Here is a 13,577-nt window from a genome sequence, read left to right as displayed (position 1 = left end):
TCATTAATAATACAACTTTAAATATTCAATCTTATTTATTTTATTTTATTTTACTCGTTTTTAATTTTAGAATCTAACTAATAAATTATCTCAAAAGATATTAATTGTAACAAACTTTCTATTTCATACTTTAAAAGAAATTATAAATAACAAAAATTTGAAATGGTGAAAGGATTAGAATAATACAATGGCTTGTGTTCACGTTCAATCAAAATGGAGAAGTGCGCGAATGGGTGGATATTAAGATCGACAAAGACGTTCGTAGGATGATGCATTACATGTTCAAAATTGTTTTGATGGTTATAATCGCATAGTTCTTGTATTCTAGTTGTTTTAATTGTTTGTGTTATCGTTTATGTAATGGTATTTTCGTCACATGCGTCTATAATGAAATTAATTTAGTTTTTCATATATTGCAACAGAGGTACATGTGAATTTATCTGGTTGTGCTCGTTCCAACACTAGGACGGTCATTACGATTGTGACCTGACTGACGGCATGAACGGCATGAACTACCAAGATGTTCTTGAAGTGATCAAGAATGGGGTTACTCATCTTGTCGCAGGTGCAATCAATGCATAACAAGCATCACATAAGGGATAGAAGAAGAAAGATTCCAAGGCGTTGTTTTTGATCTATCAATGTATTGATGGTGACAACTTTGAGAAAGTTGGTGATTGTGAATCGTCAAAACAAACGTGGGAGATCTTAGAGAAGGCCTATCTAGGGGCTGACAATGCAAAGGTGGTAAGGTTACAAACTCATAAGCGTCAGCTCGAGCTGATTCAAATGGAAGAAAAAGAGAAAATCATGGCTTCACCACGAGAATCACTCGGTTGTGAATCAAGTAAGGGCATGCGGAGAAACTGTTACGAAGCAGTATATTGTCGTGAAAATGTTGTGTTCTTTAACACTAATATTTAACAATATAGTTGTGGAGATTGAGGAATCGGAGGATCTTATGATGATGAGCAAAGAGGAGCTGGAAAGCTCTCTTGAGAATCATGAGAAAAGGATGGAGGATATAATATTCGATAAGGCAAAGGCGGAGATCGCTTTGCAAGCTCACTTCAACGAGAATGACAAGAGATCAAGGGTAGAAAAATATTCGAATGGGCCTAAATGTAAATTTTTTACTCAAATATCCCATATTTAAAAAAAAAATTCTAAAATAATTCAATTTTAAAAAAAAATCTCAATCTACCCCAATTTCAAAAAAAAAAATACTTAAGGCATGGGCGTCAGACCAATTGACGTTTATCCTTAATTTTTAAGAGGGGGCGCCAATTGGATTGGCTACGGCATATGGTGCTTCCAATCCAATTGGTGCCCAGGTACACTAATTGAGAGGAGGCGCCAATTGGTTTGGCGCTTCAGTGTAATGTACAATTTTTTTTCATAAATAGAGGTGTTGTCTGATTCATTTTTCCACATCTCATTTTGTCATATTGCAAACATGTTTGGTGTTCGTCGCCGCTATGGAAAAGTGATTTATTCGAGAGACAAGCCTCCGATGTTGATGCTCTTCTGGAACATTTGTAGTTGCGATCAACTGAAGAGGGAGTTGGTTCGTTGGTTAGATGGAAAAATATCAGAAGGAGAAAAAATAAGAAGTATTGAGAGACTCGATAATATATTTGGTTGGATCCAAGTAAAAACTGATAAGGATGCTAGGGAAATGATGTTTAGACGAGATGACATAAGTTTGATTATTATAATCAGTTAAAAATGTTCTGTTTTAAGTTTTCTTATGTTGTAGTGATGTTAGTTATTAACCTTGTTGTAACAAAAAGATAATGATATATAAAAAATCAAGGTTACAAAAATTGAAAGGAGCTACTAAATTATGATGCAGATGTTGCTCCTAGATTGGGACATTTGTTCTTATTGTGTCCGGGTTGATGACATATACTACATAATCTTATCATTTTATCAGTCGTATCCATTTCTGTTCTAATACGCGTATTGTTTGGCCGTCCTTTTTTCTTTCTTCGCATCTCATTGTTGTGCCAAACTATGTCACCTTCATATGGAGGCTAGTATTCCCCTATTGGTAGTACTGAGAAGCTTTTTTATACACATTCATAACGATAATGGCCTTGTGAACATCAGATAGATGGATATAAGCATCTTGGCGAGTATGCACGCATGCCACAATGGCATGGGAGCAAGGAATACTGAAGGTCTAGAACTTTCCACAGTCGCACCAACTTCTGTTTAGTTTGATAGCATAGGATAAATTTGGCATCCCCTTATTGAGATCCATTGTTTCCTGTACACTGAAATTTTGCCTACGACGGTCAAAGACTGTAACTGCGTGTGTTCTAGCTTTGATACTTTCCTCTTTCATCACTTTCATACAACATTCACTGAATATTTGATCTGACACTAACACTGCACACCATCTTTCACCTCTGGTTGCGAATCTAGATGCCAACCTAATATAGGTTGTTCTGACCAAAGCGGTTATTGGTAGATTTCCAATGCCTTTGAATACGCCGTTCATGCATTCCACGAGGTTTATTGTCATGTGGCCCAATCGACAACCTCTATCAAATGCCATTGTCCACTACTCTACTGATATGTTATCCACCTATCTTCCTGCATCTACATTAGACAATCTAATTTCATCACGACAATGTTGAAATGATGGTTGAGTTAGAGCATACCCTGCATTCACCACTTTTTTGCGAAAGTTTATGTCTTTGATTGCACGCATGAAGTTTTGTGCAATTTGTCTAATGCAATAGACATGGATAGAAGGAGGATCATGTCATCCGTTATCATGGTTATTGTAAGCACTCTCAATGGCAACATGTCTATCTGAAACCAAACAAAGATTGGCTTGTGGAGCGACATGTGTTCTGAGATGTCGAAGGAAGAAATCTCAACCACCAACGGTTTCACCTTCAACCAGAGCAAAGGCAATGGGAAAGACATTATTGTTGTCATCTTGTGCAACATCCATAAGCAAAGTACCCTTCCATTTTCCGTATAACCATGTTCCATCAATTTGAATAATAGGTTTGCAGAATGTAAAACCTCTGATGCATGGTTCAAACGCCCAAAAGAGGTGGTGAAAGATTCTATTTCCAATAACACAAGTTCCGTCTGGCGTAAATGCTGGCAGTCTCTCCATAATTACAATAGTTCCTGGTGCGTATGTTTTAAGTGCCCATAAAAACCATGACAATTCTTTGTATGAATCCTCTCAGTTGCTGAATACATGTTCAACAACCTTTGTCCTTGAAATCCATGCTTTCTTGTAAGATGGAGTATAATTATATCTTGTTCTGATATTAGATATTATTATACTCACCTTCCCTGATGGGTCTTTGTTAACAAGCGGCAAAATGTTTTGACATATCAATGCAACACTTAATTTACGGTGATCTTGTACAACATTAGTTACAATGCAACTGTGAGGTGGGTCTATAGAAGTTATCTCCCAAGCGTCGCTACTCTTCTTGTGAGACGCAGCCAACCGAAACTTGCAAAGGATGTTATGACATTCGATGACATACCTTCTTAAATCAGTGTGTTTCACGGTGAAATTAACAGAGTTATTCACGTGAAATTTTTTGATAGCTCGCACATATTCCTCTTTAGTGCGGAACATGTCTCCCACTTTTAACTCACCCTTTGATCGTGGATACAGGTTATAAAAACACTGTTGGATATTTTATCGTCATGCAAATCCATGTTTGTCATATGTTAACGAGGATTATATACATAACTTGGAGGTAATGGCGTTGGATGATCGTCATCTTCAATGTTGTTATTCAACATATGATCGACCTGTGTCTCGGTCTCTCTTCTTCTTCATCAATGACGTTGACTTCTGCTTCTACTTCTAGGTTGGCTTCATCTGAGTTTTCTGAATCAAATTCATCAGATTCAACTTTATTAGTTATCTGAGATTGCTGAGACTGTATACTTGGTTGAAGAGTAATATATAACTCAATAGAGTTGCAACCAGAATTTCCGTGACTAACAAACATATATTCAACATCTTCATCGTCCCGTACCTTTAGCGGGTCAAATTTACATTGACTATTCTTGAAATAAATTGGATTTTGATACGTGATTTGTGACGCAAGACCAGATCCTATGCAAGATTCAATTCGTTTTTTCAAATGCAACAAATTTGAATTTCTCTTGATCGTAAAGCGGATAGTATCGGTGTTTCAAAAAGAAAACTCGTATACATCAAACTTATATGTCTCACCGTTGTAGTGAGCATTGATAATATATTTGGATGCAGATGACATTGTAATATTTGGGTGCAGGTGGAAAGTAAATTTTTGGTGCAGATGAATTTATGTTGATTGTAGGATGAAATGGTAAGACACTTAAATATCCATGTGACATGGCATGCATGCAAACCCTGGCGTCAGTCCTATTGGCGTCTGCATGTAATATTAGTACATGGACGCCAGTCCATGTGGCACCTTAAAGACCTCGAAATTCTGCATGTAGATAACCATGCAGCCTGCACCCTATGTGAAGACCATGCATGCATGCAAGCCTAGGAGGCGACAATCCATATGGCGCTTGCATTGTAAGATTGCATGTGTAAGCCAAACCAATTGACGCCTACATCAAGCCCAATTATCCATGCATCCAAACTTTTGCACGTCTTTGCATGTCTCTCATTATAAATATTCATACAAGTTTCACTTCTTCATCACCAACAATGACTTCTTCCTCTGCAACAACCACTCTTTCAACTGCAACAACCATTCTTTCATATATTTACAACGACAAGATGTCTCTGCTCACTATGGGTGAATCGTATAGAGGCACAATTGAAAACATAACAACTTATGTAAGCATTTAACTCTTGTATTATTTTTCTAAAGTAACTTAATTTGTTTTTTTTTAAAGTAACTTATTTTGTTGTTTATTTTTTATAAAGTAACTTATTTTATTTTTTATTTTTTAGGATGTTTCTAGGTTTCGAACTCGTGTCCACGAATTTGTTCACATGGATGTGATTATTCAACCTTATGTCAAACTCGCTGATTTTGGACATGTAAGCAAAATAATGTCTTGGTCGATTGATACTAAATTTATTCTTGCATTATGTGAAAGATGGCGTCCCGAGACACACACATTCTGGTTTTGAACCGGTGAGTGTACCGTGACGTTAAAAGATGTCTATATGTTATTGGGACTACCTATAGAAGGTAAGGCGGTAAATAGTAAAACCAACTATGCGAATTCAATTTGCATGGACCTCTTGAATGCTAACTTGTTAGATGATAACTCGAGAGATCAAGGTATACTCCTTTCACGCCTTAAGGCATATCACAACATCTTATAGTTAGATGAGAATTCTACCGAAGATGCTCGAATAATAAAAACTAGGTGTTATATTATGCTTTTAATTGGTTTATTTTTATTTCCCGAAGGTAGTGGTTCTAGTATGCATGTTATGTATTTACCTTTACTAAGACATGTAGATAGAATAAGAAGTTATAATTGAGGGTCTGCTTGTTTGGCTTATCTTTATAGCTCTTTGTGTAAAAATGCACACAAAGACACATCTACATTTTCTGGATGTGACGTTTTGCTCCTAGCATGGGGTTGGTCCAGACTACCATCCCTAGTGCCCGTCAACAACAACCATTCACATTTCCGTACGCACAAAAGTAAGTTTTTAAAAATGGACTATATTTACTTACTTTAGCGATTATTATCTCTAAATAATATTTTTACTTTTATGGTGCAGATGGTCGGCACGTGGTATGAGTTATAACAGATGTCCTAGACAATGTATTACCCAGTATCGCAATCTCTTGGATCACCTTCGACCGACAAATGTATTGCCATTAAACTAATTATTTCGTAATAATTTGTTAATTTCTTCTAACAAATTTATAATCTAATATATGTTCACATTTCAATTCATTTGGCGTTCATATCTAAATTTGAATCATGACCATGAAATCAATGAACAAGACGTAACTGTTTGGACTGCATGCACACCAATCATAAGATTCACCACTGTGGATATGCACAATAGTGATCGTGTTAAATTGCAGTTCGATATGCTTCAACACATCCCATATCCCCCGACAAACCTTGAAGAATGGCATTTACGCAAAGTTAACGACCAATGGAACTTTAACCCAAGGTAAAGCTTCGCCAGATCTGTGTGTCGAAAATGGAAGCACCGACAAGACCATGTCTTAACTAACGTTGTGATGCCAACCGAAGAAAAACCAAGTCGTAATTATATGGTTTAGTACAGATCGGTTGGATTTGAGTTCATCGCCGAGGATATATACCTATACGACCCACACTAGGAAACTTACACACCAGAAGGTTCAATATCTAACCCTTGACAACATTGTCAAACCGGTTACTCACAACCCCCTATCCACCAAAATTTCCGATCCACAAACACACAAACCTACAACCCTAACATGCCAAACACCCAACCACAATACTAAGAGCATACCTCGTACCACCACCAACAAGTAGATCATCATCAAGACACCCAACATCACTATGCACCCAACACATCACCCTATCATAGCCGTCTTAGCCAAAACACTCAGCGATCATTTAACATCAACCGTCCCTCCTCCTACTATAACCAAGAAGCTCAAACATCACAAAACCAAAACCTTCAACAATCATATGGCTACCAAACACCACAACAATCATTTCAACCTTTCCTCGACGTGTCATTCACACCAATGTCTCCCTTCAATCATCTTGGTCGTCCTCCAACAACTCATACACAACCCAACTACTCTGACATGGGTCATGAACTCAGCTATGGCGGTAGCCCTTCAATGCATACACAAGACTACGCTGATTTGTCTAAATATCTCAGGCAATCTCCTGCAGTTGGTGGTGATGTTCCTGGGCCCTCAGATACTCAAACACCTGGGATGAATCATCAATGTGGGTTAGGGCCACGAGTTATGGTAGCTAGGGGATGTGGGACCGGAGATCGGTTAAGTGATCCCGGTCATCGACATTAGTCTTTTTGTGTAAACACGTATTAATATTAATATGAATTGTTTTGATTTCAACTTTATCTAAAATGTAAAAAAAAATACGAAACACATAGGTTTGACACCAATTGGCGTCTCCTTTAAAAATTAACACACACGCGCCAATTAGATTGACAGCACTAGGTGCACTAACCAATCCAATTGGCGTCTCCTCTCTAAATTTAAGAGCAGACGTCAATTCATCTGACGTCTCCTTTTAAAAGTGGAGTAATTTGATAATTAATCTGAAAAATAGGTTATTTTGAATTTATTTATTTTAAATTAGAGTTATTTAAATAAAAAATTCCCTAAATGTCTTCACTATTAAAATTTCCTTAAAATTTCATTTTATGCAGTTTGTTCTTCTTTTTTTCCACATTTAATGCACTTGTCAAATAGCCTTCACTAACTTGAATTTCAAGTTCCCAAAGACACAAGGATAGATGTCTAGCTAAATGAGGAATAAGTATAAGACTTATTGTTTCATGGATAGATGTCTAATATATAACACAACTTTAAATATAAAATCTTATTCGATAATTAGATTTTATTTGATCGTACCGATATTTAGAGATACACCATTAATATTTAAAACAACTTTCAAAATTCAATCTGTTTGTTTTAATTATTATTTAAAATTTTATTATGAATGAGTCATCGCAACTTTAATTTCTTTATGAGAAGTTGTTCTAACTAGCTTCTCATTTGATTTTTTTTAAAACCTCTTAAAATTTTATCCTTTTGTTTTTGTTTTAAAATTATTTATTTAAAATTAAAATATTTAATAAATATATTTAAATAAGTTTAATTGATACAAGATATTTTACACTATTTATCGATAAATTGTGACACTCATATAATTAATGCTTTACTTTTCCTTTAACAAACATTGATAAACTTACTGCCAATACATGAAAATTAATGTCTATTTATATTTTAATTTTTTAAAATATTATTTTGATCTACTTATTTTTTCTTATTTATAAAATTAATTTTAATAAAATTTTAAATCATTTTGTTCATTTTCCTTTATTTGCACGGAAAATCCATAAAAAAATCTATCTCTTATCGATTAAATTTCACAAAATTTAAAAAGTTAGTTTTTAATTCAGAATTATATAAATTTAAGATTTATATAATAAAAATTCATCATAATAAAGTTAATTGTGTATTTCAATATATCTATAGAACACTAAACTTAATTTTAGTTTTTTCTATTGTTATTTGTAAAATAAGTGACTAGTGTCAAACTCTCATGCACAAAACTTAGAATAGAGCAATTTCAATGGGATATAAGAAATATGCAAATCAAGAATAAAGTCAATAATTTTGACTATGAAAAGTTTATTTGATTTTCTATCGTGGAATCTCTTTTCTTGTTTTGTACTTCCGTGTCCTCGACTTCTGTTATCTCTCTTAAGCTGATTTCTCATTTCCTCCTCTATATTTCTGTAATTTAGAGTGAGTGTTCTTTTTGTTTCAGGTTACTCCCGAGTTTTTTCTTGATTTTTTTTGTGATTTGCAAGAATTCCGCCATCTTTTCTTTCTCTGTCAACTTGGTGTTTCTGGTTCCTATATTTGTCTCTAGTGGTTGATCATTCCCTTATGAACACCCAGTTTTGCAAAGTTTGTGTTTTTAGATCGTTATCAGGTGTTTTACTCGGTTCCTTTTCGATTTTGCTTATTTTTTCGGTGTGCTGCATTCAGACTTCATGAACGACAAAAGACTGTTGGACAATGGTAAAAGGTTTAGCTCCTACAGGGATCTAGTCATTGATTTGTCTTCTTCGGTTCTGCATGTTACATCAAATATATCAACAGGAGAAAAAATCAACAAGCAAGACTATCAACAAAAAAGTGCTCATCAGTTCATAGATACCAACATTCCTAATCAAGATTCTGCTGAAGACCCGGGTTTTTGCGTCTGGGACGATGAGGATGTGCAAGAAGCGTATAAAGAACTAAAATATTTGTTCTTGGAAAGTTCCTATCTCAAAAGCTTATTCATAAACTATCCCTATAGTTTGGTCTAACTGGAATTTGGTGTGACCTAGTAGGTATAAAAGTTGTGGAATTAGAATTGGGGCTCAAACACATCTCCACGGACAATCCTGCAATTACAAAGACTATGGAATCCTGCAATTACAAAGACTTAGACTTTAGTTAGGTCACAATTTTGGGAATATCTCTGAAAAATCAGATCTAAACAGATGAGGTGTAAAATCGGAGTAAAGCTTGGAAAGGTTTTGGAGTCTGAACTATATAGCTACCCAAATAAGGCCACAATTGTTAAAACAAACTTCTCATTGATCTTTTTTAATATTAGTATCAAACTAATAACTCATCGCAAAAGATATTAAATTTAACAAACTTTCAATTTCATACTTTAAAAAAATATTTAGAAAAACTGAAATCTTTTAAAATCTTTTTTTTAATAATTTTTTTATAACAAACAAGCCTTAACATCATTTGGAAAAGTACTCTTTAATTACTGTTCAATCTTTTTACAACAAAGGATATTAATTTTAATTTTCTGTTTTGTTTTAAATTATTTATTTAAAATTTCAAATATTTAATAAATATATTAAATGGATTTAATAAATATTTAAATAACTTAATTTTATTTTATATTTAAAGTGTTGATATTTAATCCATGATTATATAAATTTAAGATTTTGTATATTAAGAATTCTTCACAATAAATCACTAAAAAAATGTGTCATATACAACCGACATTTTAGTGATAGTTGATTAATCTTTTGTGTGTGTATGTGACATATTTATAGAAATTTATTATATCATATACTAAAAATAACTTATAGGTTACATGGATATAATCCGTTGAAAATTAATCTTTTGGTGTTTTAGTATTTTAACTTTTCCTTTTGTGTGTGTTTTTTTTTCTCTTTTCTTTTGTAAAACACTAGAAAAGTTATTTCCCTCCATTCACCTAAGCAATAAGATGAAAATTAAAAAGTAGTTTTTATATTTTTTACGTTATTTTATAAACAAATTCTTTTTTCTTCATATTCTAGTAAAAGTAAAAAACAAAATAAATGTCGGTAAATTTAGTCAAATATATTTCCTTCAAATCCTAAATTGAAGAAAACTGTTTGACTTATGTAGCTCTACCCGACCTCCCAGTCACACCCTCCAGTGCTTTCAATCCGAAGTGGTTTTTGATTCTATAATGTTGGTTTTAGATTTCATCAATTTCTTGATTATTTTTTTAATTTTGATTTTGATTTCACTTTTGATAAAGTGGAAAATTTATGACTAGATAATGTATCTTCATTTATCTTTTTATTGACTAGCTTCCAAACGGACACACTCATGTCTGTTTATCTACTTTTTTTAATATATACACATATAAAAATATAAACATATATGTTTTATTTAATATTGATTTTAATTTAAATTATATATTTAATAAAATTTGTGATAAACAATCTAAAATAAAAAATAATAGATATTTTTACATGTTTAATCATTGTATCATTTTTAAAAGAAATACAAATAAACTATGAATAGAATTAAATACACAATTTATCAATGTCAAATAATGTCAAAAAACAGTACATCAATTTTTTTCCTTAAATCTTACTAAATTTAAGAGATAAATACCTTTCCATTCATAATACTTTAATGTATTATATTTTTGTATGAAAAGGTTTTATCTTACATAATATTGAATAATTTCTCTTGTATGTCTCTTTTATTTTCCACGTTAAAATGTAGTTGATTTTGGTGTCTTCTAATAAAAATTTTGTTCATCATTTAATTTCTTCATAACTTCTTTAACACCGCAAAAGTATATAAACAACAAAGGAGATCTAAAATAAAATTCAAATGTTCACACTCAAAAAATTAGAACATGTCAAATTAAAAACAAAATTAAACCAAATTAAATAGAAAAGTTTATTAATCTTTATACCGCTGGAACTTCCGCCGTACCTTCCAACCAGTCATCGCTCGATCAGATCAGCACTCAAAGACCACAAACGCCTCAAGAAAATCGTGGGAGACCTCGGAGACAAACTAACGCACCGGAATGTGGAATCGGTGGACGTTATAATCGGGCAGGTCATTAGTTTATTGTCAGTCCAATGTAACCAATTATTATATATTTAATGAATTTATTTTTTTCATTGTTATTTCTTATGTATTAAATAATAAATATTAAATATTAAAAATTAAAAAATTAAAAAAAATTAAAAAACTAAAAAAATTAAAAAAATATTAAAAAAAATTAAAAAAGAATAGGAGGGGGTGTATGCGCCAAATGAATTGGCGCATACACCCACCATGCAAAAGACACTAAGGCGCCACTAGCATTGACGCCTCCTCATGAGGCCCAATGCAGGCGCCACTAGTATTGGGGCCTCCTCGTGAGGCCCAATGCATGTGCGCCAATGCTATTGGCGTCTCCTCTTAGTGATATGGGGGTGCGCAATTCATCTGGCGCATCATCTATCAAATTTGGTTATTTTGAATTTTTTTTTCGAAAAATTGATTATTTTTCGATTTTTTTTTGAATAAAATGGTTATTTTGAAAAAAAAATCAATTAATTACTTCGATGGTCATTGATGTGAAAATACATTAATGTGAAGATGCCAAAAAGATAGGAAGGGAAGATGAAAATGTAAAATTTGGGAACTGATTTTTTATCTTTATTTGATGTTATTTCCCGACTCCTTATAGACTAGTATGTTTAGAAATAGAAAAAAAAAAGTAAAATGATAGTCTTTGTGATAATGGGTTTACAAATACTACAAAGTTAAGTGTGATAAGGTTATTCATTTGAAAGTTAAAATTAAAAAATAAAAATGTAGGACAAATCACAGTTGAACAGTATTCATGCACTTTGGCAATATCTTCCATATAACTTTCATAGGATTATTGTGTGGTAAAGTGGATTTTATATATTAATTGTGAAATAAGAATCTTAATGAAGAATAATTATAGAATAGAAAATAGATACCAAAATCATGTATCCTCTTTATAAATAGTTATAGATTGAATGATTGAATTAATTGGGATGATATTATAGAGTCAAATTGAATTACGGAAAAATATTCTAATAAGCCTAAACACCTTAACTAGGATAATTTCTTTAAATATTCATTTTATGCACATTGTTTTTTTTTCCACTAATATGCTTTGTATAAAATGACTTAACCGTCGGAATACATATTTATTACGATATCATTGTTCTCGTTCTTAACCCAATATATTTCATGATTTAATACATATTTATCAACATACTATAAAATGACTTAACCGTCAAAATATTTTAATCCATATTTTATATAGAGTTATTGAATATTTGTGGGATAAATTTGTATTCTAAATAAATTAAGGAATAACTTAATCCATATTCTGGAACAGTTTCATATTTCTACAATATTTTTATCCAGAATATCAAAAAATCAAATCATAAAGAATTTGATTTTGTGACTTTTATAATGAAATTAAAGAGGCTAATATATAAAGTTAATTTTTTTTAGCTCAGCAGATTAGCAGTGAGCATGTTTGGAATATGCCCGAAAATACCTCTCTAAAATTTAAAAATATTTTTGATTTTTTTAAAAAATACAATAATATTCTTTAGAATGCATTAAGAAATTCTTTTTATATATGACTTTTATATAAGTACATATTGGGCAAAGCTTCAATATATAACTTCATTAATCCAGTCAAAACTTTCGGATGCAAGAATTGTTTATTATTTACCTAAACCACGTTAAAAAAAAGCTTTATATGAATGAATAGTTAAAAATATTCATCAAATCATTTATTATAAAATAATAATAATTTTCTATTTATATTACGTTGTTATTAAAACTGTCTAAAATCACGTGATATTCATGTTACAACGTGAAAAATCACTTCATAACACGTTTTTAGCAATGTGAATTTTCACACGGCAGAAACTCGTGTGGCAACTCTGTTGCGTCACGAAAATCACGTCGCAACTTTGCCACGTGAAAATCACGTCGAAATAGTGTGCTCTCACTATATATGATGTGATTCAGTAGTAGCAGTGAAGGCAGAAAAGGTTACAATGAGTTGCGACGTGATTTTCATCTGGTAAAATTGTGAAGTGAATATCACTTTACAAAATGATTTTATTTTTAAAATAAAAAACTATTAAAAATAATATATAAATAGAATAATATGTTATGAAAATGAAAATGAAAAATTTGGGCTTTCTTGAAATACCTTTTAATTTGAAGATAAAAATTGAAAGTTGAAATTTGAGAAAGAAGAGGAAAAATGTTGGAGGAGGAAAAATGTTGGAAGAGGAAAATCGGTGGAGGAGGAAAATTTGAAAGGGGGAATTTGAGAAAGAAGCTTAATCTAAACATAGAAAAAATCTGCAAATATATAGCTCAAACAACCATGTGATTTTGACTTCACAACTTTCCCTCCTAAAAGTTTTTTTTTTGAATTTAACGTTGTGAAGTGATTTTCACGTCACAACTAAAATTTTGAAATGTTGAAATTTCCCCTCATCTACCAATCTGTGCCTCCCTGACTTTTTTATATTACGTGACAAAGTTATA

The sequence above is a fragment of the Lathyrus oleraceus genome, chromosome 2, assembly GCF_024323335.1.
Source record: "Lathyrus oleraceus cultivar Zhongwan6 chromosome 2, CAAS_Psat_ZW6_1.0, whole genome shotgun sequence".
Taxonomy (NCBI): Eukaryota; Viridiplantae; Streptophyta; class Magnoliopsida; order Fabales; family Fabaceae; genus Lathyrus; species Lathyrus oleraceus.
Note: the sequence above shows the minus strand (reverse complement) of the source record.